This window comes from Odontesthes bonariensis, chromosome 8, assembly GCF_027942865.1.
Source record: "Odontesthes bonariensis isolate fOdoBon6 chromosome 8, fOdoBon6.hap1, whole genome shotgun sequence".
Lineage (NCBI taxonomy): Eukaryota > Metazoa > Chordata > Actinopteri > Atheriniformes > Atherinopsidae > Odontesthes > Odontesthes bonariensis.
The window spans coordinates 27225233-27246558 of NC_134513.1; the positions used below are offsets into that span (position 1 = coordinate 27225233).

At 42.6% G+C, this 21326-nt stretch overlaps 15 non-coding genes across 15 annotated transcripts; 5 read left to right on the forward strand and 10 right to left on the reverse strand.

Annotated features, from left to right (window-relative positions):
* Window positions 1-830: 830 nt before the first annotated feature.
* On the forward strand, window positions 831-903 carry trnak-cuu (transfer RNA lysine (anticodon CUU)). The gene has a single exon. It is a non-coding gene; the product is annotated as a tRNA-Lys (tRNA).
* A 520-nt stretch (window positions 904-1423) lies between these two features.
* Window positions 1424-1534, forward strand: trnal-caa (transfer RNA leucine (anticodon CAA)). Its single transcript has 2 exons — window positions 1424-1461; window positions 1489-1534. It is a non-coding gene; the product is annotated as a tRNA-Leu (tRNA).
* A 640-nt stretch (window positions 1535-2174) lies between these two features.
* trnal-caa (transfer RNA leucine (anticodon CAA)) lies at window positions 2175-2285 on the forward strand. The gene is made up of 2 exons: window positions 2175-2212; window positions 2240-2285. It is a non-coding gene; the product is annotated as a tRNA-Leu (tRNA).
* A 700-nt stretch (window positions 2286-2985) lies between these two features.
* Window positions 2986-3063, forward strand: trnak-cuu (transfer RNA lysine (anticodon CUU)). The gene has a single exon. It is a non-coding gene; the product is annotated as a tRNA-Lys (tRNA).
* Window positions 3064-3587: 524 nt separating this feature from the next.
* Window positions 3588-3698, forward strand: trnal-caa (transfer RNA leucine (anticodon CAA)). The gene is made up of 2 exons: window positions 3588-3625; window positions 3653-3698. It is a non-coding gene; the product is annotated as a tRNA-Leu (tRNA).
* A 3530-nt stretch (window positions 3699-7228) lies between these two features.
* trnav-cac (transfer RNA valine (anticodon CAC)) lies at window positions 7229-7301 on the reverse strand. Its single transcript has one exon. It is a non-coding gene; the product is annotated as a tRNA-Val (tRNA).
* Window positions 7302-9524: 2223 nt separating this feature from the next.
* Window positions 9525-9597, reverse strand: trnav-cac (transfer RNA valine (anticodon CAC)). Its single transcript has one exon. It is a non-coding gene; the product is annotated as a tRNA-Val (tRNA).
* Window positions 9598-10882: 1285 nt separating this feature from the next.
* On the reverse strand, window positions 10883-10954 carry trnaq-cug (transfer RNA glutamine (anticodon CUG)). The gene has a single exon. It is a non-coding gene; the product is annotated as a tRNA-Gln (tRNA).
* A 442-nt stretch (window positions 10955-11396) lies between these two features.
* trnav-cac (transfer RNA valine (anticodon CAC)) lies at window positions 11397-11469 on the reverse strand. Its single transcript has one exon. It is a non-coding gene; the product is annotated as a tRNA-Val (tRNA).
* Window positions 11470-12337: 868 nt separating this feature from the next.
* On the reverse strand, window positions 12338-12410 carry trnav-cac (transfer RNA valine (anticodon CAC)). Its single transcript has one exon. It is a non-coding gene; the product is annotated as a tRNA-Val (tRNA).
* An 868-nt stretch (window positions 12411-13278) lies between these two features.
* trnav-cac (transfer RNA valine (anticodon CAC)) lies at window positions 13279-13351 on the reverse strand. The gene has a single exon. It is a non-coding gene; the product is annotated as a tRNA-Val (tRNA).
* Window positions 13352-14207: 856 nt separating this feature from the next.
* Window positions 14208-14280, reverse strand: trnav-cac (transfer RNA valine (anticodon CAC)). Its single transcript has one exon. It is a non-coding gene; the product is annotated as a tRNA-Val (tRNA).
* A 344-nt stretch (window positions 14281-14624) lies between these two features.
* trnaq-cug (transfer RNA glutamine (anticodon CUG)) lies at window positions 14625-14696 on the reverse strand. The gene has a single exon. It is a non-coding gene; the product is annotated as a tRNA-Gln (tRNA).
* An 869-nt stretch (window positions 14697-15565) lies between these two features.
* On the reverse strand, window positions 15566-15637 carry trnaq-cug (transfer RNA glutamine (anticodon CUG)). Its single transcript has one exon. It is a non-coding gene; the product is annotated as a tRNA-Gln (tRNA).
* Window positions 15638-16076: 439 nt separating this feature from the next.
* trnav-cac (transfer RNA valine (anticodon CAC)) lies at window positions 16077-16149 on the reverse strand. The gene has a single exon. It is a non-coding gene; the product is annotated as a tRNA-Val (tRNA).
* Between the last annotated feature and the right edge of the window lie 5177 nt (window positions 16150-21326).

Below are 21326 nucleotides of genomic sequence, written 5' to 3' on the forward strand. Positions count from 1 at the left end.
AGGGCATTTGGGTTTGAGCGTACGCCAAGTTTCAGTAGGAAATCCATGCAAGTCTTTGTACATGAGTTCCCAGGTCTCCAAAAGGAGGCGTGGGTTCAAATCCCTCTCCTGACACTAATTTCTTGCTTGAATCTTACTTGCTTATTAGAAGACCATGAAGAAAGCCATGTCAGGCCATGGTGAAAAAGGGCATTTATCTCTGAAGACGGGCCTTCAGTTCCTTCCATTAACATACACAATTCTGATGTGCGATGGGGCAGTTCTCCTGCTACATTAAGCTCTTTTCCACTCATACTTACTCACAACCACCTCAATGTGGGTGGGGTTCTTATAGCAAGGAGGTCCAAAAGTCCTGTGATGTCACTTTTATTGGACAAAACATGACACAACAATTTAGGACATCAAGGCGAAGGTATACCTGCTACTTGGTCTGTGTCTTTGCGTCTAGTAATCCACCTCGTTGATGAACACAGAATACATCAAATCCAACTGTTGCTGTTGCCGGGTTCTTGTTAAGGAGTGGCTTTCATGACTCATCCAGTGACATCAATCCATGACCAATCAGTTGCCTGCAGTCTGTAAATGTCACATTTTCGGGTGGACTCAACTCGACCCCGACCGAGTAGGTGCTAAAAATGTACCACCTTGTGCCAGGTGGTATTACCTCTTGGAAAACCCTAACAGCTGAGTGGGATCCAGTCGAGTGGAGTAGGTAGAGGTTGAAAAGGGAGGAATGTGTTCCGATGTCATTTGAAATCTCTGAAAGTTGACTTTGGCTTGTTTTATCTCTTCTTTTTTTTTTGGAAGGCATGTTTTATAACATGTGAATAGCTCGGCTAGCTCAGTCGGTAGAGCATGAGACTCTTAATCTCAGGGTCGTGGGTTCGAGCCCCACGTTGGGCGTAGCAGTTTTAATAATCAACAGAAGTTTGATCCAGCACATAAAGTCAAAGTTCAGCTCTGTTACCACCATCACAGCGTCCTCAGTGGTGCCTCTTTGAATGATCACAAACCTCCTGAAATGCACAATATGAATAAAAAAAATTCAAACTTGCGCAAGAGCATTACTTTGACCTTTCTTTGGGCTCATGTCATTTCTGTATTCCCTTTTTGCTCAAGTATGATCATTCACTTTAAAACAAAAGAAGGAAAATCTGAATAACAACCCATGGCCTCTGGCCCTCTCTTGCTTTCATTACTCATCCAGTGACATCACTCCCTGGCCAATCAGTGCCTTGCAGTCTGTAGACGTCACATTTTCGGCTGGACTCAACTCGAATCCCTGCCGTGTAGGTGCTAAAAATGTAGCTGCTACCAGCTGTTACTACCTCATGAAAAACCCTAAAATCTATAATCAAGTAGAGTAGCGTTTTGCATTTTGGTTCACGTTTGTCATATTTTACACAGTCAGGGAAGTAGTGATGTCAGGATGGCCGAGCGGTCTAAGGCGCCAGACTCAAGGCTTCATTCCTTCCTTAGCACAGGGACTTCTGGTCTCCAAAAGGAGGCGTGGGTTCAAATCCCACTCCTGACACTAATTTCTTACTTGCTTATTAGAAGACCTTGAAGAAAGCCATGTCAGGCCATGGTGAAAAAGGGCATTTATCTCTGAAGACGGGCCTTCAGTTCCTCCCATTAACATACACAATTCATATGTGCGATGAGGCAGTTCTCCTGCTACATTAAGCTCTTTTCCACTCGTACCTACTCACAACCACCTCAATGTGGGTGGGGTCGTTATAGCAAGGAGGTCCAAAAGCCCTGTGATGTCACTTTTATTGGACAAAACATGACACAACAATTTAGGACATCAAGGCGAAGGTATACCTGCTACTTGGTCTGTGTCTTTGCGTCTAGTAATCCACCTCGTTGATGATCACAGAATACATCAAATCCAACTGTTGCTGTTGCCGGGTTCTTGTTAAGGAGTGGCTTTCATGACTCATCCAGTGACATCACTCCCTGGCCAATCAGTTGCCTGCAGTCTGTAAATGTCACATTTTCGGCTGGACTCAACTCGACCCCGACCGAGTAGGTGCTAAAAATGTAGCTGCTACCAGCTGTTACTACCTCATGAAAAACCCTAAAACCTGAGTCGAATATAGTCAAGTGGAGTAGCGTTTTGCATTTTGGTTCAAGTTTGTCATATTTTACACAGTCAGGGAAGTAGTGGTGTCAGGATGGCCGAGCGGTCTAAGGCGCCAGACTCAAGGCTTCATTCCTTCCTTAGCACAGGGACTTCTGGTCTCCAAAAGGAGGCGTAGGTTCAAATCCCACTCCTGACACTAGTTTCTTACTTGCTTATTAGAAGACCTTGAAGAAAGCCATGTCAGGCCATGGTGAAAAAGGGCGTTTATCTCTGAAGACGGGCCTTCAGTTCCTCCCATTACCATAAACAATTCTGACATGCGATGAGGCAGTTCTCCTGCTACATTAAGCTCTTTTCCACTCGTACTTACTCACAACCATCTCAATGTGGGTGGGGTCGTTATAGCAAGGAGGTCCAAAAGTCCTGTGATGTCACTTTTATTGGACAAAACATGACACAACAATTTAGGACATCAAGGCGAAGGTATACCTGCTACTTGGTCTGTGTCTTTGTGTCTAGTAATCCACCTCGTTGATGATCACAGAATACATCAAATCCAACTGTTGCCGGGTTCTTGTTAAGGAGTGGCTTTCATGACTCATCCAGTGACATCAATCCCTGGCCAATCAGTTGCCTGCTGTCTGTAAATGTCACATTTTCGGCTGGATTCAACTCGACCCCGACCGAGTAGGTGCTAAAAATGTTCCACCTTGTGCCAGGTGGTATTACCTCATGGAAAACCCTAACAGCTGAGTGGGATCCAGTCGAGTGGAGTAGGTAGAGGTTGAAAAGGGAGGAATGTTTTTCCGATGTCATTTGAAATCTCTGAAAGTTGACTTTGGCTTGTTTTACCTCTTCTTTTTTTTTCGGAAGGCATGTTTTATAACATGTAAATAGCCCGGCTAGCTCAGTCGGTAGAGCATGAGACTCTTAATCTCAGGGTCGTGGGTTCGAGCCCCACGTTGGGGGTAGCAGTTTTAATAATCAACAGAAGTTTGATCCAGCACTTAAAGTCAAAGTTCAGCTCTGTTACCACCATCACAGCGTCCTCAGTGGTGCCAATTTGAATGATCACAAACCTCCTGTAATGCACAATATGAATAAAAAACATTCAAACTTGCGCAAGAGCATTACATTTACCTTTATTTGGGCTCATGTCATTTCTGTATTCCCTTTTTGCTCAAGTATGATCATTCACTTTAAAACAAAAGAAGGAAAATCTGAATAACAACCCATGGCCTCTGGCCCTCTCTTGCTTTAATTACTCATCCAGTGACATCACTCCCTGGCCAATCAGTGGCCTGCAGTCTGTAGACGTCACATTTTCGGCTGGACTCAACTCGAATCCCTGCCGTGTAGGTGCTAAAAATGTAGCTGCTACCAGCTGTTACTACCTCATGAAAAACCCTAAAACCTGAGTCGAATATAGTCAAGTAGAGTAGCGTTTTGCATTTTGGTTCACGTTTGTCATATTTTACACAGTCAGGGAAGTAGTGGTGTCAGGATGGCCGAGCGGTCTAAGGCGCCAGACTCAAGGCTTCATTCCTTCCTTAGCACAGGCACTTCTGGTCTCCAAAAGGAGGCGTGGATTCAAATCCCACTCCTGACACTAATTTCTTGCTTGAATGTTACTTGCTTATTAGAAGACCTTGAAGAAAGCCATGTCAGGCCATGGTGAAAAAGGGCATTTATCTCTGAAGACGGGCCTTCAGTTCCTCCCATTAACATACACAATTCTGATGTGCGATGAGGCAGTTCTCCTGCTACATTAAGCTCTTTTCCACTCGTACTTACTCACAACCATCTCAATGTGGGTGGGGTCGTTATAGCAAGGAGGTCCAAAAGTCCTGTGATGTCTGCTTGCATCCATGACAGCACCCCTGAAAGCACACACCTGAAGGTTCCACTGAGATTTGAACTCGGATCACTGGATTCAGAGTCCAGAGTGCGGACTTTTACACTGCACGAAAAGAGGGATTTGTGTCACTGTGGACGGCAGTGAACTTCCGCGAATTTGCCTAATTTTCGGACGCACCTGGGCGCTTGCAGGCAGACAAACTTTAAGTTTGTTGAGCGACAAAATCGTCGGAAACTAACCCAACTCGCGGCGGGCTCTCACAGCGGGGTGCTAATGGCCCAGCGATTAGCACCCCGCTGTGAGAGCGCCTGGACCTCTCACTGGCCTCACTGGTATTGGATGAAAAAGGCACGTGATTACATGAAAAAGCTCCTGTAAAGCTGACCGCCCATTGGCCAATAAGGTTAATATATGCATACTTTATATGGGCATATCATTCAGCAATTATGATTAATAATTGTGATTATGATTACTAATATTCCTGGGATGTTTGTGTACTTCATATATTCACGTCATTCTTATAAGCTGCACTATGACTAGGCTAATGCAGGCATGAATGACGTGATTCTATTGAGAATGAAAAAGAAAACTTTTTTTTTTTTAAAGCGCTTTTATTGCCACACCACACAATGTACATAGCTTACATTGTAATAAGAACCATGTTGATAATAAAGAATTGAAAACTATATACACACACTGCTGTAGCCTACAATATACACAATAAGCCTAAACGCCGCCGTTTGGAATCCGCATTCTTCGCATTCCTCCGGTCCCTGCAGGGTCTGCGGAGTTGTCAGACGTCCTCATCCTGGATCAGAAGCTGGCTTCTGGGAGTTGTTGGAATAACCAATAAATAATCCATGCAAAGCATATTGACAACTTGTCTATAAAGTAACGAAAGTCATATTGACAGCGTATATGCTCTTACTCCCTTTCACTCTTCTGTGGTGAGACTGTGAGTATTTCGGGTTGGCTTCAAGACGCGCCTGTAGCACAGCACACAGGTCCGTCACGCAGCTAAAAAAAAACAACAAGAGGAATGAATAAAATGATCAGTGCTTAAAAGTATCAGTGCCAGCCGTGGTAAAAGTCAGCGCCGCTCACCCTCGATAGTGTCCCCGTCTGCCTCTCTGAAGTTCGGACTGTTTGCCACCGCCTCCTTCAAGCGACTCGTTACATCCATATTGTGAGGTGACCGTAGCCTGTAAAAACAACAGGCCTATGGTTTATAAAAAAAAAAAAACTGCATTGACGTAACGTAACATCGGGTCCAACTCAACTAGATATTGGGAGAACATTCACTTTTTCTTACCCTTGACCTGGATTATAATGCCACGGTGAGTTATGCAGGCGCAAACTGCTTCCTATAAATTGAAAACACGAAATTCATTTTTTTTAAATAAAGCAACTCACACTGGTTTTCACGTGATGGACACAATTAAGTTGAGTTTAGCCTAAAGCCACAGTCAATAACCTACTCTTACCGCGATTTTCGGATTCTGTATCCGCCTTCTCTTGGGGGTGCGCTCTTCAACTTCTCTGGAATGTAACTCCAGTCCATTCTCGACGGCCATCTTGCCTCCAACCTAGCGAATCTCTGGTCCATTCCCTCCAGCACCCTCTGGCCACCATACGAGAAATCCCGGTCATAGCATTCAACAGGACTTTCATTTGACCTGCCTGTAAGCAAGTGAGTAAGTAAGTTTAATACACAGCACATTTAAAATCAGCGAGAACTGTCCCAAGTGCTGTACAGTGTCAACAAGACTAAAATTAAACAATCAAATGGTCATGTGCAAGTAGAAAAAAACACACAAACCTGTAGACCCGCAGAGAGTTGCTGGGGAGTTGAAAGCAAGTAGTCTTCCAGCCAGATCTGCTCCTTAAACTTTTTGTTTACACTGCACGACACAATGTTTCTCATACGTGATTGAACGAGAGCTTATGCGAGCCGTTAAGCTCCACCAATCATATGCGTATACGTCATTACACGGAATACTCGCGAGACAACCTCCCGTCCTTTTGCTATTTAATGTTGTCTGACCACAGCTGGCAATTTGCACTGTTTTGACACAAAAATGGACTCTGCAAGGACAAAGAAAAGACCTCGGCGATATTGTGACCATTGTGACACCGAATTAAGCCATACACAATAAAACACTGAGCGCACTACTGCACATTATGTATACAGGCCAGATTTATATATTTTTATTTCTATTTTATTTAAGAAACCTTTTTAGAATATTGCTGTTGCATGCTTATTTTATCTTTATCTTATCTTTATTATTATACATTTGGACATCCAGTGCGGGCAACAAAGAAAATAATTTCTTTGTTCAGGGAAACACGTTTCTAACTGCACACATGACAATAAACCTTTGAAACCTTGAATCCTTGAATTTTGCCCACAAAAAGCGGTATTACAAAAGAGGTGTTTGGGAGAAAAAAAACCAGATATGCATCACCTGTCACCAGCAGACAGCGTGCACCTCTTCTTTTTCAAGACAACACAGCAACAAACTTGGCTGGAGTTGGAGGTGATGGTGAACGTGTAGAAACAGGCCTGCCCACCCCCCACCTCACCTCACCCCACCCCACTTGAAAATGACTGTGGCACCTCCTGACCTGATCACTGGCATTTACATATTAAAGGCTCTCCTAAGTAGGGGAGGGGAGGGGAGGGGGGCATGGGGGAGCAGTTGCCAGGTCAATTTGCGACAATTTGGGCCAAGTTTTCACTTTTACCACCGCAAATGCAGGGGCTCAACGTATGCGGACATGTAAGGGGCCACATACATCCGCAAATCCCTCTTTTCATGCAGTGTTACACCATGGAACCCCTTCCACAGTCAATTTACGCTCTCAGTCATGCAAATGCTTGACAATGAAAGGGTTTTAGCAACCTGTTATTTTTTTTTGTCAATTTTTCATTGATACTCTTACAGTTTGTATTCTCAGCATTGGCACGACAGTCAAACAACACATTCTGTATCTTTGCTGGTCAAAGGTTAGAATCCATCTGTCAAATAGAGGAACAGGGTTCGATTCCTTGACGGCAAGGTTGCCATTTTTGCTCATCAGCTTGGGGTTCGCCAAAGCCCGTTTCACACTTTAGCATCAGAGAATCTCTTAAAAACCTTAAAAAATTGACTATACATGTCAAGAATAGCAGATGAGGCTCCCCTCCTATCCATAATTAGGAATATGTTGATGTTGCTATCAGTAACGTGCAGTCATACATCTTCAAACAAGGATGAAACAAATAAAGGAGGAGCAAATAATGTTTCCGCCCAGTTTCAAACTGAGGACCTTTCGCGTGTGAGGTGAACGTGATAACCACTACACTACGGAAACTGACACCATGTCCACTAGCTATTGTTCCGGAAACCAAACAATGAGGTAAGTTTTCCCAAATTTTGTTGCCAGCGGTAAGAGATTGTGGAGTCGCTACAAATTGAGTCAGAAGTGGGATTGTAACACACTCCTCTGGGAGAGCATGGAAAAATAGAAGCATCGCTAATGAATATGCAAGAAGAATCCAAAAAAGATTCAGCTAGCAACACAGAGGTGAGACGTCACATACCACAGAGCCTCTCAGCTGGTATTGATCAATCGTGCACTCAGGTGTCACTTGACAACTGATTAGCCTACTCAACTCATCTTCTTTCCAGAAAGCATCCATGACAGCATCCATGACAGCACACACCTGAAGGTTCCACTGAGATTTGAACTCGGATTACTGGATTCAGAGTCCAGAGTGCTGACCTTTACACCATGGAACCCCTTCCACAGTCAATTTACGCTCTCAGTCATGCAAATGCTTGACAATGAAAGGGTTTCAGCAACCTGTTATTTTTTTTTGTACATTTTTCATTGATACTCTTACAGTTTGTATTCTCAGCATTGGCACGACAGTCAAACAACACATTCTGTATCTTCGCTGGTCAAAGGTTAGAATCCACCTGTCAAGCGGAGGAACAGGGTTCGATTCCTTGACGGCAAGGTTGCCATTTTGGTTCAGCAGCTTGGGGTTCGCCAAAGTCCGTTTCACACTTTAGCCTCAGAGAATCTCTTAAAAACCTTCAAAAATTGACTATACATATCAAGAATAGCAGATGAGGCTTCAGAGTCCAGAGTGCTGACTTTTACACCATGGAACCAGTGTTAATTTCGTCAACCAGGACAATGACGAAAATATTTCGTTAACGCCCCTTTTTCCCGTGACGATGACGAGACGATGACACACAAAATTGCTTCCAGAAAATAAAAATATGACGAGAATAAAAAATGATTTTCGTTAACGAGACTAAGACAAGACTAAATTTACAAGCCATGGACGAATGGACATTAAAAAATGTAATTGTTTATAATTAATTTGTAATTTGTAACTGTTAATAAGTGTTTCTTGATGTAGAAAAGGCTCCAAAGTTGTGTTGGTCAGTTCAGAACGGAGCGGCCCCCTGCTGGTCATGTAGCGTAACTGTTGGTGTTCGGTTAGAACAGGTGTGTGTGCTCTGATGAGTCGAGGGAAGATCGAGCTGTTGATTAATGTCCCGGCAAGTGGTGTGTGTGTAAATGAAACGTGAGTATGGCTGTATATATTGTTTATGTAATGTATTCAGGTTGCTGCAGTCGTAGCTTCTGTTGCTTTGATGTGTAACTCGCCATGTGTATGCTAGTTGTAGCAGTTAGCTCACCTGCCTCTGATTGAGTGTAGGCTACGTCACGTCACGTGTTATGTCAGTTGTTAGCGCTCCGACTCATTACATGTGATGTTTACAGTGAGTGTTAGGTAATGTTACCATGTGATATTGTTTATGTGTTTAATAATAATAAGTCCGGTGAAGTGTGTTTAGGACTGTGATAGTGGGAATTAGAGGCAAATGGAGATGTAGTAATTTCAGTACTCCTTTATTAGAGAGAAAGAGCTTATTCTTTATTCATTTGGGTAAAATGACTAAAATGACTAAAATTTGACTAAAACTAAAATTGATTTTCGACATTGTGACTAAGACTAAGACTAAATTGGGAAGGGAATGACTAAATATGACTAAGACTAAAATTGATTTTCGACATTGTGACTAAGACTAAGACTAAATTAAAAAAAGCTGACGAAATTAACACTGCATGGAACCCCTTCCACTGTCAATTTACGCTCTCAGTCATGCAAATGCTTGACAATGAAAGGGTTTTAGCAACCTGTTATTTTTTTTTGTCAATGTTTCATTGATACTCTTACAGTTTGTATTCTCAGCATTGGCATGACAGTCAAACAACACATTCTGTATCTTCGCTGGTCAAAGGTTAGAATCCATCTGTCAAATAGAGGAACAGGGTTCGATTCCTTGACGGCAAGGTTGCCATTTTTGCTCAGCAGCTTGGGGTTCGCCAAAGTCCGTTTCACACTTTAGCCTCAGAGAATCTCTTAAAAACCTTCAAAAATTGACTATACATGTCAAGAATAGCAGATGAGGCTCCCCTCCTATCCATAATTAGGAATATGTTGATGTTGCTATCAGTAACGTGCAGTCATACATCTTCAAACAAGGATTTAATAAATAAAGGAGGAGCAAATAATGTTTCCGCCCAGTTTCGAACTGAGGACCTTTCGCGTGTGAGGCGAATGTGATAACCACTACACTACGGAAACTAGCACCATGTCTACTAACTATCGTTCCGGAAACCAAACAATGAGGTAAGTTTTCTCACATTTTGTTGCTTGCGGAAAGAGATTGTGGAGTCGCTACAAATTGAGTCAGAAGTGGGATTGTAACACACTCCTCTGGGAGAGCATGGAAAAATAGAAGCATCGCAAATGAATATGCAAGAAGAATCCAAAAAAGATTCAACTAGCAACACAGAGGTGAGACGTCACATACCACAGAGCCTCTCAGCTGGAATTGATCAATCGTGCACTCAGGTGTCACTTGAGAACTGATTGGCCTACTCAACTCATCTTCTTTCCAGAAAGCATCCATGACAGCACACACCTGAAGGTTCCACCGAGGTTTGAACTCGGATCACTGGATTCAGAGTCCAGAGTGCTGACCTTTACACCACTGAACCCCTTCCACAGTCAATTTACGCTTTCAGTCATGCAAATGCTTGACAATGAAAGGGTTTCAGCAACCTGTTTTTTTTTTGTCAATTTTTCAGTGATACTCTTACAGTTTGTATTCTCAGCATTGGCACGACAGTCAAGCAACACATTCTGTACCTTCGCTGGTCAAAGGTTAGAATCCACCTGTCAAGCGGAGGAACAGGGTTTGATTCCTTGACGGCAAGGTTGCCATTTTGGTTCAGCAGCTTGGGGTTCGCCAAAGTCCGTTTCACACTTTAGCCTCAGAGAATCTCTTAAAAACCTTCAAAAATTGACTATACATGTCAAGAATAGCAGATGAGGCTCCCCTCCTATCCATAATTAGGAATATGTTGATGTTGCTATCAGTAACGTGCAGTCATACATCTTCAAACAAGGATGAAATAAATAAAGGAGGAGCAAACAATGTTTCCGCCCAGTTTCAAACTGAGGACCTTTCGCGTGTGTGTCGAACGTGATAACCACTACACTACTGAAACTGGCACCACGTCTACTAACTATCGTTCTGGAAACCAAACAATGAGGTAAGTTTTCCCAAATTTTGTTGCTTGCGGAAAGAGATTGTGGAGTCGCTACAAATTGAGTCAGAAGTGGGATTGTAACACACTCCTCTGGGAGAGCATGGAAAAATAGAAGCATTGCAAATGAATATGCAAGAAGAATCCAAAAAAGATTCAACTAGCAACATATAGGTGAGACATCACATACCACAGAGCCTTTCAGCTGGAATTGATCAATCGTGCACTCAGGTGTCACTTGACAACTGATTAGACTACTCAACTCATCTTCTTTCCAGAAAGCATCCATGACAGCACCCATGACAGCACACACCTGAAGGTTCCACTGAGATTTGAACTCAGATCACTGGATTCAGAGTCCAGAGTGCTGACCTTTACACCATGGAACCCCTTCCACAGTCAATTTACGCTCTCAGTCATGCAAATGCTTGACAATGAAAGGGTTTTAGCAACCTGTTATTTTTTTTTGTAGATTTTTCATTGATACTCTTACAGTTTGTATTCTCAGCATTGGCACGACAGTCAAACAACACATTCTGTACCTTCGCTGGTCAAAGGTTAGAATCCACCTGTCAAGCGGAGGAACAGGGTTCGATTCCTTGACGGCAAGGTTGCCATTTTGGTTCAGCAGCTTGGGGTTCGCCAAAGTCCGTTTCACACTTTAGCATCAGAGAATCTCTTAAAAACCTTCAAAAATTGACTTTACATGTCAAGAATAGCAGATGAGGCTCCCCTCCTATCCATAATTAGGAATATGTTGATGTTGCTATCAGTAACGTGCAGTCATACATCTTCAAACAAGGATGAAATAAATAAAGGAGGAGCAAATAATGTTTCCGCCCAGTTTCGAACTGAGGACCTTTCGCGTGTGAGGCGAACGTGATAACCACTACACTACGGAAACTGGCACCATGTCTAATAACTATCGTTCCGAAAACCAAACAATGAGGTAAGTTTTCTCAAATTTTGTTGCTTGCGGAAAGAGATTGTGGAGTCGCTACAAACTGAGTCAGAAGTGGGATTGTAACACACTCCTCTGGGAGAGCATGGAAAAATAGAAGCATCACAAATGAATATGCAAGAAGAATCCAAAAAAGATTCAACTAGCAACACAGAGGTGAGACGTCACATACCACAGAGCCTCTCAGCTGGAATTGATCAATCGTGCACTCAGGTGTCACTTGACAACTGATTAGCCTACTCAACTCATCTTCTTTCCAGAAAGCATCCATGACAGCACCCCTGAAAGCACACACCTGAAGGTTCCACCGAGGTTTGAACTCGGATCACTGGATTCAGAGTCCAGAGTGCTGACCTTTATACCATGGAACCCCTTCCACAGTCAATTTACGCTCTCAGTCATGCAAATGCTTGACAATGAAAGGGTTTCAGCAACCTGTTTTTTTTTTGTCAATTTTTCAGTGATACTCTAACAGTTTGTATTCTCAGCATTGGCACGACAGTCAAGCAACACATTCTGTACCTTCGCTGGTCAAAGGTTAGAATCCACCTGTCAAGCGGAGGAACAGGGTTCGATTCCTTGACGGCAAGGTTGCCATTTTGGTTCAGCAGCTTGGGGTTCGCCAAAGTCCGTTTCACACTTTAGCATCAGAGAATCTCTTAAAAACCTTCAAAAATTGACTTTACATGTCAAGAATAGCAGATGAGGCTCCCCTCCTATCCATAATTAGGAATATGTTGATGTTGCTATCAGTAACGTGCAGTCATACATCTTCAAACAAGGATGAAATAAATAAAGGAGGAGCAAATAATGTTTCCGCCCAGTTTCGAACTGAGGATCTTTCGCGTGTGAGGCGAACGTGATAACCACTACACTACTGAAACTGGCACCATGTCTACTAACTATCGTTCCGAAAACCAAACAATGAGGTAAGTTTTCTCAAATTTTGTTGCTTGCGGAAAGAGATTGTGGAGTCGCTACAAATTGAGTCAGAAGTGGGATTGTAACACACTCCTCTGGGAGAGCATGGAAAAATAGAAGCATCGCAAATGAATATGCAAGAAGAATCCAAAAAAGATTCAACTAGCAACACAGAGGTGAGACGTCACATACCACAGAGCCTCTCAGCTGGAATTGATCAATCGTGCACTCAGGTGTCACTTGAGAACTGATTAGCCTACTCAACTCATCTTCTTTCCAGAAAGCATCCATGACAGCACCCCTGAAAGCACACACCTGAAGGTTCCACCGAGGTTTGAACTCGGATCACTGGATTCAGAGTCCAGAGTGCTGACCTTTATACCATGGAACCCCTTCCACAGTCAATTTACGCTCTCAGTCATGCAAATGCTTGACAATGAAAGGGTTTCAGCAACCTGTTTTTTTTTTGTCAATTTTTCAGTGATACTCTAACAGTTTGTATTCTCAGCATTGGCACGACAGTCAAGCAACACATTCTGTACCTTCGCTGGTCAAAGGTTAGAATCCACCTGTCAAGCGGAGGAACAGGGTTCGATTCCTTGACGGCAAGGTTGCCATTTTGGTTCAGCAGCTTGGGGTTCGCCAAAGTCCGTTTCACACTTTAGCATCAGAGAATCTCTTAAAAACCTTCAAAAATTGACTTTACATGTCAAGAATAGCAGATGAGGCTCCCCTCCTATCCATAATTAGGAATATGTTGATGTTGCTATCAGTAACGTGCAGTCATACATCTTCAAACAAGGATGAAATAAATAAAGGAGGAGCAAATAATGTTTCCGCCCAGTTTCGAACTGAGGATCTTTCGCGTGTGAGGCGAACGTGATAACCACTACACTACTGAAACTGGCACCATGTCTACTAACTATCGTTCCGAAAACCAAACAATGAGGTAAGTTTTCCCAAATTTTGTTGCTTGCGGAAAGAGATTGTGGAGTCGCTACAAATTGAGTCAGAAGTGGGATTGTAACACACTCCTCTGGGAGAGCATGGAAAAATAGAAGCATCGCAAATGAATATGCAAGAAGAATCCAAAAAAGATTCAACTAGCAACACAGAGGTGAGACGTCACATACCACAGAGCCTCTCAGCTGGAATTGATCAATCGTGCACTCAGGTGTCACTTGAGAACTGATTAGCCTACTCAACTCATCTTCTTTCCAGAAAGCATCCATGACAGCACACACCTGAAGGTTCCACTGAGGTTTGAACTCGGATCACTGGATTCAGAGTCCAGAGTGCTGACCTTTACACCACTGAACCCCTTCCACAGTCAATTTACGCTTTCAGTCATGCAAATGCTTGACAATGAAAGGGTTTCAGCAACCTGTTTTTTTTTTGTCAATTTTTCAGTGATACTCTTACAGTTTGTATTCTCAGCATTGGCACGACAGTCAAGCAACACATTCTGTACCTTCGCTGGTCAAAGGTTAGAATCCACCTGTCAAGCGGAGGAACAGGGTTCGATTCCTTGACGGCAAGGTTGCCATTTTGGCTCAGCAGCTTGGGGTTCGCCAAAGTCCGTTTCACACTTTAGCATCAGAGAATGTCTTAAAAACCTTCAAAAATTGACTTTACATGTCAAGAATAGCAGATGAGTCTCCCCTCCTATCCATAATTAGGAATATGTTGATGTTGCTATCAGTAACGTGCAGTCATACATCTTCAAACAAGGATGAAATAAATAAAGGAGGAGCAAATAATGTTTCCACCCAGTTTCGAACTGAGGACCTTTCGCGTGTGAGGCGAACGTGATAACCACTACACTACAGAAACTGGCACCATGTCTACTAACTATCGTTCCGGAAACCAAACAATGAGGTAAGTTTTCCCAAATTTTGTTGCTTGCGGAAAGAGATTGTGGAGTCGCTACAAATTGAGTCAGAAGGGGGATTGTAACACACTCCTCTGGGAGAGCATGGAAAAATAGAAGCATCGCAAATGAATATGCAAGAAGAATCCAAAAAAGATTCAACTAGCAACACAGAGGTGAGACGTCACATACCACAGAGCCTCTCAGCTGGAATTGATCAATCGTGCACTCAGGTGTCACTTGACAACTGATTAGCCTACTCAACTCATCTTCTTTCCAGAAAGCACCCATGACAGCACACACCTGAAGGTTCCACCGAGATTTGAACTCGGATCACTGGATTCAGAGTCCAGAGTGCTGACCTTTACACCATGGAACCCCTTCCACAGTCAATTTACGCTCTCAGTCATGCAAATGCTTGACAATGAAAGGGTTTCAGCAACCTGTTTTTTTTTTGTCAATTTTTCAGTGATACTCTAACAGTTTGTATTCTCAGCATTGGCACGACAGTCAAGCAACACATTCTGTACCTTCGCTGGTCAAAGGTTAGAATCCACCTGTCAAGCGGAGGAACAGGGTTCGATTCCTTGACGGCAAGGTTGCCATTTTGGTTCAGCAGCTTGGGGTTCGCAATAGTCCGTTTCACACTTTAGCATCAGAGAATCTCTTAAAAACCTTCAAAAATTGACTTTACATGTCAAGAATAGCAGATGAGGCTCCCCTCCTATCCATAATTAGGAATATGTTGATGTTGCTATCAGTAACGTGCAGTCATACATCTTCAAACAAGGATGAAATAAATAAAGGAGGAGCAAATAATGTTTCCGCCCAGTTTCAAACTGAGGACCTTTCGCGTGTGAGGCAAACGTGATAACCACTACACTACTGAAACTGGCACCACGTCTACTAACTATCGTTCCGGAAACCAAACAACGAGGTAAGTTTTCCCAAATTTTGTTGCTAGCGGAAAGAGATTGTGGAGTCGCTACAAATTGAGTCAGAAGTGGGATTTTAACACACTCCTCTGGGAGAGCATGGAAAAATAGAAGCATCGCAAATGAAGATGCAAGAAGAATCCAAAAAAGATTCAACTAGCAACACAGAGGTGAGACGTCACATACCACAGAGCCTCTCAGCTGGAATTGATCAATCGTGCACTCAGGTGTCACTTGACAACTGATTAGCCTACTCAACTCATCTTCTTTCCAGAAAGCATCCACGACAGCACCCATGACAGCACACACCTGAAGGTTCCACCGAGATTTGAACTCGGATCACTGGATTCAGAGTCCAGAGTGCTGACCTTTACACCATGGAACCCCTTCCACAGTCAATTTACGCTCTCAGTCATGCAAATGCTTGACAATGAAAGGGTTTCATAACCTGTTTTTTTTTTGTCAATTTTTCAGTGATACCCTTACAGTTTGTATTCTCAGCATTGGCACGACAGTCAAGCAACACATTCTGTACCTTCGCTGGTCAAAGGTTAGAATCCACCTGTCAAGCGGAGGAACAGGGTTCGATTCCTTGACGGCAAGGTTGCCATTTTGGTTCAGCAGCTTGGGGTTCGCCAAAGTCCGTTTCACACTTTAGCATCAGAGAATCTCTTAAAAACCTTCAAAATTTGACTTTACATGTCAAGAATAGCAGATGAGGCTCCCCTCCTATCCATAATTAGGAATATGTTGATGTTGCTATCAGTAACGTGCAGTCATACATCTTCAAACAAGGATGAAATAAATAAAGGAGGAGCAAATAATGTTTCCGCCCAGTTTCGAACTGAGGACCTTTCGCGTGTGAGGCGAACGTGATAACCACTACACTACGGAAACTGGCACCATGTCTACTAACTATCGTTCCGAAAACCAAACAATGAGGTAAGTTTTCTCAAATTTTGTTGCTTGCGGAAAGAGATTGTGGAGTCGCTACAAATTGAGTCAGAAGTGGGATTGTAACACACTCCTCTGGGAGAGCATGGAAAAATAGAAGCATCGCAAATGAATATGCAAGAAGAATCCAAAAAAGATTCAACTAGCAACACAGAGGTGAGACGTCACATACCACCGAGCCTCTCAGCTGGAATTGATCAATCGTGCACTCAGGTGTCACTTGAGAACTGATTAATTCAATTCAATTCATTTTTATTTATATAGCGCCAAATACAACAAATGTCATCTCAAGGCATTTAGATAGTAAGTCCAATTCAAGCCAATTGGAATTCAATTAATTAATAATAATCATAATTCATAAGATAATCCAATTCGTTCATATAGAGCCAATTCAAAAACAATTTCCTAGCTAAGAAAACCAACAGATTGCACTGAAAACTTTTTGTTTTTCGGTCCAATCTCCCGGCCTGAGCGACGTGCCTGAGGCGACTGTGGAGAGAAACGACTCCTTTTTAACAGGAAGAAACCTCTGGCAGAACCAGACTCAGGAAGGGTGGCCATCCGCCTCGACCAGCTGGGGTTTGAGAAGACAGAAAGGGGGGGGGCGGAAGGGGGCCGCGGCGGCGGCACTGTAACACCATTCAAAGGATATCTGTTGGAACAGGGAAACACGAGTTAATGACCACAATAATATCACATATACATAAAGAGAGTAAAGTGAGGAAAGGTCTGACAGATGAGGCCCCCCAGCAGTCTAGGCCTATAGCAGCTTAACTATGGGATGTTTCAGGATTACCTGAGCCATCCCTATTCAAGGTAAACACAAGAAACTTGTGCTAACGAAAAAATAAATAAATAAAGGACCAGACTCAGTGAGTAATTCCCTATACTCCCTATATAGATCTGCTCCTCACACCACAACAACCATCTTTTTACAGCCACAAGCTACCTCAGCCTCTCACCAACTGCACACCAGTCACAGCGGGGTGGGGATGCAAACCCTGGTTCGGGTAGGGGGAGAAATAAAAGAGGTAAGATAAGCGGGAATGGGATTCAAACCCTGGTTCGGGTAGGGGGTAATGAAAGTATAGAGGGTGCCAGAGGTGGAGGCAGAACAAGACACACTAGCAGACACACTATCAGATTCAACAGACCTAACTATAAGCTTTATCAAAAAGGAAAGTTTTAAGCCTGGTCTTAAAAGTGGAAAGGGTGTCTGCTTCCCGGACATTTACTGGCAGCTTATTCCACAAGAGAGGGGCCTGATAACTGAAGGCTCTGCCTCCCATTCTACTTTTAGAAACTCTGGGAACCTCAAGTAAACCTGCAGTTTGGGAACGAAGTGCTCTGTTAGGAAAATATCTTACAATGAGATCTTTAAGATATGATGGAGCTCGGTCATTAAGAGCTTTATATGTAAGGAGAAGAATCTTAAATTCTATTCTGAATTTAACAGGGAGCCAATGAAGAGAAGCTAAAACTGGAGAAATATGATCTCTCCTGTTAGTTCTCATCAGAACTCTGGCTGCAGCATTTTGGATCAACTGAAGGCTTTTCAGAGAATATGTGGGACAGCCCAATAATAAAGAATTACAGTAGTCCAATCTTGAAGTAACAAATGCATGGACTAGTTTTTCTGCATCACTCTGAGACAAGATGTTCCTGATTTTAACAATATTACGAAGATGAAAGAAGGCATTCCTAGAAACCTGTTTTATATGCGAGTCAAATTATAAGTTCTGGTCAAAAATAACTCCAAGGTTCCTCACTGTAGAACTAGAAGCCAAGGAAATACCATCTAGAGTAACTATATAGCTAGACAATTTCTCCCTGAAACGCTCAGGTCCAAAGATAACGACTTCAGTTTTGTCTGAATTTAGAAGCAGACAGTTCTGAGTCATCCAGGTCTTTATGTCTTGAAGACATGCTTGTAGTCTGACCAACCTATTGGGTTCATCTGGTTTTATAGATAAGTACAGCTGAGTATCATCAGCATAGCAATGGAAATTTATGCCATGCTGTCTAATAATGTTACCTAATGGAAGCATGTATAAAGTGAAAAGAATCGGTCCAAGCACAGAACCCTGGGGAACTCCATGACTTACTCTGGTGTGTGAGGAAGATTCTTCATTTACAAGAACAAACTGAAATCTATCAGATAAATATGACTCAAACCAGCCTAATGCAGTTCCTTTAATCCCAATAACATGTTCAAGTCTGTGTAATAAGATACTGTGATCGACCGTATCAAATGCAGCACTGAGATCCAACAGGACAAGCACAGACACAAGTCCGCTATCAGAGGCTAAGAGGAGATCATTGGTAACTTTGAGCAGTGCAGTTTCTGTGCTATGATGCACTCTGAATCCATTACTGAAACTCTTCAAACAGATTATTTCTGTGTAAGTGATCACAAAGCTGAGCTGCAACTATTTTTTCAAGAACTTTAGACATGTTAGATTCGGTTCTTTTAGTAGGAGGCTCAAGAACGGACCGGAGTAATTCAAGTGAAAATGAAGTCTTTATTGGCATGGCAACAAGTGGAGTATTTCAGCGCTGGTCTCAGTCTGACAGAACTCTCGCAGGAATCCGTCAGACAGAGCCCCGTCTCTCCGGTTACACCTCGTATATACATCGCATAGTTTCCCACGGGGGTTTGAAGTGACTTCATGTATCATTATGTAAGCTTATGTGAAAGCTGTTCATCATTGCATATAAAGCAGCAAGCAAGTCTTCATTGCACAGGCATGGAAATAGTAAACATAATTGTAATGCTTAAGCTACACTTTCAAATCAGGACTATTCCATCATTTTACTCGGAACAGAAACTCTTTCCGAGAGGGTTAAGACCTTCATAAGTCACTGATTATAACTCTGCAAATAAGCACATTTAGAAAATAATTGTGATGCTTTAGCAAAACCTTCTATATCAGGAGTTTTAATCAAGTTTCTAGAAATAGAGACTCTTTTCTAGTAAGTTTAAAACCTTCCTTACTCAACTGATAATAACTCCGCAATGAGCACATTTCTTACTAGATTATATGTAGAAAATAATAATTTGATAAAATTTTCACATCATTTCTATACTACTGACACTCAAACATTGCATAAGGCAATTAACATTACCAGCAGGCTCGTCCACCGTTTGCAGCGAATAGGAGCGAAAACCCGATGGCTGAACCGGGAAAAATTCACCTATGGCCCCATTCCACTTGGCGACCGACCAACCTAGGTCCCGCTCCAAACAGCTGAGTCACCCCACTGGCAATTGACATTCTAAAAATGATTCATTATCAGCCTTTAAGAGGAACTATCTAAACACTTTAAACATGAAACATAAACATATAAATTTAATCAAGGCTCGATTATATGAGTATATTAGCCTCTGAGTAATTATGATTAACTTTCTAAATTATATATTTTTCTTAGATGACCACATGACGAGTCGTGTGGTCTCTTGTGGTCCAATCCTGTCGGTGCTCGGTTTTCCTCTTGGCTGAACGTCTGTTCAGCATTCTGATCCGGAACTAATCTTGGAAGGAGAGGTCACCAGTACATCGCTTCCTTGAGGGATATTCAGCATCCCCTCCCTAACTACTATTCTTTTGGGATAATTTTGTTGTGTTGTTTTCCACCATCATCTTGGCATGATGGGAAAGGCCTCCCAGAACTCAAGCTTATGAGTCCTCCGGCCATGCGTCCTGTAGTGGTTCTGAATCTGTGGAATAATATTAGCAAATCTCGCAGCGCAGTAGTGCAAAATGTCATTTGCACTGTATTTTTATACTTAGGGCATCTCTCTTTGAAAGGTTCAATTTCAATGCCCAATTCATTCTTAATTTTGTTTTTCATATTGACCCCAAACAAAACAAAACCAAAAGAAACAAAAGAAAAGAAAATCAAATCAAATCAAAGAAATCATAAAATAAACACAAACCAAAACAAAACAACTGGCCAGTTGGTATAACCCTTGCTTTTAGGTCGCTTTGTTCGGGGAAAGCATTATGCACGCGCAGCCACTTGTTCTCACCACTTTTTATCTATACCAACCCCCAATATTGAACAGAAACCACTCGAGATCTGCTGGCGCAGTCAAATATCTTCGAGCGGCAAACCCCACCCCACAGTTGCATGAAAATTAAAAAATCTGACCCTGTGTCCTACAGTATAAATTTATTCTTGTCAGACCGACTATGTCTCGGGATTATAGACCGCTTCGCACACCGGAGGTCTCAATCCCTCGTCCTAACTTTCGTCAGAGGAGAAACCTTCCGTGTCGGAATTCCACTAATTTTATTTATTTATTTAGTTGACCCCCCTCAATTTGGGGATTTTATAAACTACTTCGGCCACACTTAGCTATTAGTGCACGGAAACAAATTTTGAAGACAAGTTCTCCGACTGGGATATTCATTTATAAAATGAATTTATCTTGTCTTTTATTTGTTCGAATTCACTTGTCAGGACACTTATTCACTTTCCCTATTGAGACTATGTGTATCATACTTCACGTGTTACCATGCAAACATCAGACAGTACATTAACACTTGGATTTACCATGACCAGAGGACAACTTAATTCAGGTTATTCAATATGCAGAAATTTCACATTTAGTCATTAAGTGGTGTTCTGCTCACCTTTTTTCTGGCGCCTGATTGTCTGAAAAAAGCTGTCCCTCCAATCACCTCGAGGCGTCCTCCCTCGGATGGGGGTCGGTCGCACGGCACGGTGGTCCTTTAGCCTTCGAACCTCGTGTCACGGCACCATTTGTTAGATTCGGTTCTTTTAGTAGGAGGCTCAAGAACGGACCGGAGTAATTCAAGTGAAAATGAAGTCTTTATTGGCATGGCAACAAGTGGAGTATTTCAGCGCTGGTCTCAGTCTGACAGAACTCTCGCAGGAATCCGTCAGACAGAGCCCCGTCTCTCCGGTTACACCTCGTATATATGTCTCCTAGTTTCCCGAGGTGGATCCCTGGTTGATCAAATGTGATTGGATATGAATCGTACTAACCCAAATAATGTCTCTGAGGAATTCAAATAATGTGTGTGTATCAATCTGCCCTTGGTTTCCCAGACTTTCATGATTGTTTTGTCTGTCTACTCCTGCATCACTTAAGG